The sequence below is a fragment of the Phyllobates terribilis genome, unplaced genomic scaffold (assembly GCF_046119375.1).
Source record: "Phyllobates terribilis strain yellow unplaced genomic scaffold, ASM4611937v1 Scaffold_30__1_contigs__length_15301838, whole genome shotgun sequence".
In the NCBI taxonomy this organism is placed as follows: domain Eukaryota; kingdom Metazoa; phylum Chordata; class Amphibia; order Anura; family Dendrobatidae; genus Phyllobates; species Phyllobates terribilis.
The window spans coordinates 8,268,484-8,274,483 of NW_027362790.1; positions in this window are offsets into that span (position 1 = coordinate 8,268,484).

Here is a 6,000-nt window from a genome sequence, read left to right on the forward strand (position 1 = left end):
GCAAAAACCATGAAGCGCTACAAAGTAACTGGGTCACATGAGGACCGCCCCAGTAAAGGAAGACCAAGAGTCACCTCTGCTTCTGAGGATAAGTTTATCCGAGTCACCAGCCTCAGAAATCGCAGGTTAACAGCAGCTCAGATTAGAGACCAGGTCAATGCCACACAGAGTTCTAGCAGCAGACACATCTCTACAACAACAGTTAAGAGGGGACTTTGTGCAGCAGGCCTTCATGGTAAAATAGCTGCTAGGAAACCACTGCTAAGGACAGGCAACAAGAAGAAGAGACTTGTTTGGGCTAAAGAACACAAGGAATGGACACTAGACCAGTGGAAATCTGTGCTTTGGTCTGATGAGTCCAAATTTTAGATCTTTGGTTCCAACCACCGTGTCTTTGTGCGACGCAGAAAAGGTGAACGGATGGACTCTACATGCCTGGTTCCCACCGTGAAGCATGGAGGAGGAGGTGTGATGGTGTGGGGGTGCTTTGCTGCTGACACTGTTGTGGATTTATTCAAAATGGAAGGCATACTGAACCAGCATGGCTACCACAGCATCTTGCAGTGGCATGCTATTCCATCTGGTTTGCGTTTAGTTGGACCATCATTTATTTTTCAACAGGACAATGACCCCAAACACACCTCCAGGCTTTGTAAGGGCTATTTGACCAAGAAAGAGAGTGATGGGGTGCTACACCAGTTGACCTGGCCTCCACAGTCACCAGACCTGAACTCAATCGAGATGGTTTGGCGTGAGCTGGACCGCAGAGTGAAGGCAAAAGGGCCAACAAGTGCTAAGCATCTCTGGGAACTCCTTCAAGATTGTTGGAAGACCATTTCCGGTGACTACCTCTTGAAGCTCATCAAGAGAATGCCAAGAGTGTGCAAAGCAGTCATCAAACCAAAAGGTGGCTACTCTGAAGAACCTAGAATATAAGACATATTTTCAGTTGTTTCACACTTTTTTGTTAAGTATATAATTCCACATGTGTTAATTCATAGTTTTGATGCTTTCAGTGTGAATGTACAATTTTCAAAGTCATGAAAATCCAGAAAAATCTTTAAATGAGAAGGTGTGTCCAAACTTTTTTCTGTACTGTATATACACACACATATATATACTGTATATATACACACACATATATATATATATATATATATATATATATACACACACACACACACATATATATATATATATATTGTATATATACACAACACATATATATATTGTGTATATATACACACACACATATATATACTGTATATAGACACACACACATATATACTGTATATAGACACACACATATATATATACTGTATATACACACACACATATACAGTATATACTGTATATAGACACACACATATATATATTGTATATAGACACACACATATATATATATATATACTGTATATACACACACATATATATATACTGTATATATACACACACACAAATATATAGCAACAGGGCCCCGCTGCGTCCTCTGTGTCTCTGTACAGATATAAGTGTAACACGTACTGGATCCAGCACAGGTGACAGTCTGCCATAGAGCTGACGTGCAGTACATACACTGTGTTATGGGGGCGCTCACCTGTGCGGACCCCGCGCTCCGGCCGCTACTTCTCTGCTCATATAAGGTCTCTCTTTCTGCCATTAAATAATTCGGTTGTCATGGCAGTGGAGGCGGGGCGTTGGTAGGGGGCGTGTCTGGTATAGGGCAGATTGGGGCGGGGCTGTCATGCAGTGCTTGTCTCATCCCTGTAATTTCCTGCTGATGCCACCTGGTGGACAGCATTGGTCAGTACACGCTGAGAATGCTACATTTGCATTGTACTGTGGGAGCTGCTGGTACTACTGGTGCTTCCTGACTGCTGTCCCTATGAGGTATGCAGTATGTCACATGGTGGGGGAGGAACATTTTATATATGTATATGCACTGCTCAAAAAATAAAGGGAACTGTGCGGCCCTCCAAACAAATGCCACCCCACACCATTACTGACCCACTACCAAACCGGTCATGCTGAGGGATGTTGCAGGCAGCAGATCGCTCTCCACGGCGTCTCCAGACTCTGTCACGTCTGTTACATGTGCTCAGTGTGAACCTGCTTTCATCTGTGAAGAGCACAGGGCGCCAGTGGCGACTTTGCCAATCCTGGTGTTCTGTGGCATTTCTTTGGATGGCCGCACAGCCCTCCTTGTGCTCGGCAGAGGTAGCCTGACTGCCATTAGGTACCGAGATGAGATCCTCAGACCCCTTGTGAGACCATATGCTGGTGCGGTTGGCCCTGGGTTCCTCCTAATGCCGGACAATGCCAGACCTCATGTGGCTGGAGTGTGTCAGCAGTTCCTGCAAGATGAAGGCATTGAAGCTATGGACTGGCCCGCCCGTTCCCCAGACCTGAATCTGGGACACATCTGGGACATCATGTCTCGCTCCATCCATAAAACGGACAAACAACACAAATATTGGTTCTATCTTTTACACATTTGGGGTAGCCCTTAAGAGGGCCATTGGGTCAAAGAGAGAGAGAGAAGAGAGAGGGGAGGGAGAGAAGAGAGAGGGAAGGGAGAGATACCGGGAGATACCAAGAGAGGGAAAAAAGAGAGACCCAACCAGTGCAAGGCTAAGCCGGGCAGGCGGCAGCGGCTATTTATACCCACTGCTGATCTCTGATTGGTGGAAAATCTGGGTATGGCTGCTCTGATTGGTGGAAAAACTGGGTGTGGCTGCTCTGTGATTGGTCAGCATTATGACCTCACAGTGGCGATGACTCATACCTCCTGGGTGGTTGTTTTTAATGTATTTTTTGTTGTAACATTTTGTATGGCTGTTTGGTGCAGGGGGTGGGGTCGGGAGTATTTTAACCCCTGCACACCCCCATGACCATATGCCTCGACCCGTAGAAGCGTGATAGACACGCGAAACGGCCGTCGTCCGCAAAAGGCGCCGCTTCCCTGTATTTTTAATGGAAATGGAATAAAAGAAGATTTTATTAAATCGGTGTGCCACCTCGCTTTCTTCATGTATGAGTAGTATAATAATGATGATTTATCCTGGGGATGGGTTATCAATATCAGATCGGTGGGGCTCCGACACGCGGCACCGGCTCTACCCATCAGCTGATTGCAGCGCTCAAGTGTAAATAGTGTGAAGATTGAACATCACAGCTCCATTCACTGTACTGTGGGTCCTGCAGATCAGCTAATATTCATGTAATAGGAGCTGATCTGCAGCACCAGGGAGCGGCCACTACAGAGTGAACAGATCAGTGATTTTTCAGCTCCTCAACACTGTTTACATCTGACCTCGGCCGAAGCTGCAAACAGCTGATTAGTGGAGGTGCCGTGTGCCGGACCACCACAAATCTGATATTAATGAGCTAACCAGGGGATAAGCCATCAAAATGTTTGTCCTGGAAAATCCCTTTAAGGCCCACCTGCACATAATAAATATATATATATATATATATATATATATATATATATATATATAGCAAAGAGTGGGAAGGGGTTAATCAAAGGCTCATAAAACGGACAAACAACACAAATATTGGTTCTATCTTTTACACATTTGGGGTAGCCCTTAAGAGGGCCGTTGGGTCAAAGAGAGAGAGAGAAGAGAGAGGGGAGGGAGAGATACCGGGAGATACCAAGAGAGAGAAAAAGAGAGAGACCCAACCAGTGCAAGGCTAAGCCGGGCAGGCGGCAGCAGCTATTTATACCCACTGCTGATCTCTGATTGGTGGAAAATCTGGGTGTGGCTGCTATTTATACCCACTGCTTATCTCTGATTGGTGGAAAATCTGGGGGTGCCTGCTCTGTGATTGGTGGAAAATCTGGGCATGGCTGCTCTGTGATTGGTCAGCATTATGACCTCACAGTGGCGATGACTCATACCTCCTGGGTGGTTCTTCTGGGCAATTCTGTTTTCTGATTGGTGGAAATTCTAATCAGCATTATGACCTCACAGTGGCCGTGACTCATGTTTCATGGACTGTTCTATCTGGGTGACCTGAAACATGCTGATCTCTGATTGGTTGAAATTCAAGTCATCTTCATGACATCACAATCGAGAAGAATGAATATCCAATTTACTTAATATAAATGACCAGCAATGCTGCTCTCTTAATGGTGGAAATTCAAGTCATCTTCATGACATCACAATCAGCATGTTATTACTGCCGATATGTCCAATTTTTTTCCTAAATTTCCTACGTTTGTCCTAATTTATTAGCACATATATACCACTCATTCCTACAATCAAAGGATCAGGAAACCCCTCTGAAATCAATATCCTACAATTTACCCCAACAGCAAAAAAACAACTATAAACAAAATACCAAAAGGTATATCAGATTATTAATGAGCAAATAAAAGACACATAAAAATAATTTTTAGAAATGTGTAGAAAAAATGCTGTAAAGTAAGAATGCTTCAAAAATAGAAATGTTAATGATCTATTTAATCAATTAACAAAATACAAGTGAATGAACAAACGAAAAATCTAGATCCAATCAATATTTGGTGTGACCAACTTTTCACTTTAAAACAGCGTCAATTCTTCTAGGTACACCTGCGCAAAGTCAGGGATTTTGTAATAATGCAGTCAGGTGTCTGGTCATACACCATGGCAAGACTGAGCAAGAATACACAAGGAAGTTATACTACATCAGCAAGGTCTCTAAGGCACAAATTTCAAAGCAGATTGAGGGTTCAAGATGCGTCATTCAAGCACTAGTGAAGAAGCACAAGAAAATGTGCAAGGTTGAGGTCAATAGATGCAGTGGTCGGCCAAGGAATCTTAGTGCAGCAGATGTATGACACATTATGGTTACTTTCCTTCAAAAGCGGAAGATGTCCAGCAGTGCCATCAGCTCAGAACTGGCAGCAACCAGTGGGACTCAGCTTCACTCATCTACTGTTCAGAGAAGACTGGCCAGAAGTGGTCTTCATAGCAGAATTATGGTGAAAAAGCCATATCTTCCACATCAAAACAAGGCCAAGTGACGCTGAGTCACTGCATTAAAACAGAGAAAACGGGGAAGGAGGGGGGGGATTGGCAAGATGTGCGCGGTTGAGCCAAAATATGAAAAATGTGGTTGTTACTGTAGGGAGTTTGTTCACTGAAGGGCTGGAGAGCAGAACAATAATGAGTGTCTGTGGTCAATAGTGATGCATAACCACGGTGAAGGGTCCTGTAAGTTTGGGGCTGAATTTCAGCAAATGGAGTTGGGAATTGGGTCAGACCTCATGCTATAACATTTTCCCCCATCATGGGCCCCTCTCTGGCATATTGTCCCCATTCTGGCATAATTTCCCTCATTCTGGTTTAAGACATCGCTGTTTGCTCCGCTGCACCTCCTGCATTCTTCAATATCCAGATCCATATTCCAGTTTGTCTTCTCTTCTGCACTACGTGAGTCCACAATCAACTGAGGAATACCTACGTCTGCTTACTATCCTTATTTCTGTTTGCATATTACTGTACCTAAGTAAACTTGGACTATCGTTAACGTTTACATACCCTAATAGTAATGAAGGCCGTGCCTTACAGATTAGGTTCTAAGAAGTATTGTTTGGAATGAACTTACCTTCATAAACTGTTTGCTGTGATCTTTTGCACTTGAGTTTAAAATAGACTTTCACACTACTCTTGTCTCAGTCTCTGCTTTTGGCCCACGCCATTGGACTTCAGGGTATCTACTAACATCGTAACAGGCAGTTCCTTTGAGCTCATGATTCTCATTTGGTCTGACATGCACTGTGAGCTGTGAGGTCTTATATAGACAGGTGTGTGCCTTTCCAAATCAAGTCCTATCAGTTTAATTAAACACAGCTGGACTCCAATGAAAGAGTAGAACCATCTCAAGGAGGATCACAAGGAAATGGACAGCATGTGACTTAAATATGAGCAAAGGGTCTGAATACTTATGACCATGTGATATTTCAGTTTTCCTTTTTTAATAAATTTGCAAAAATTTCTACATTTCTGT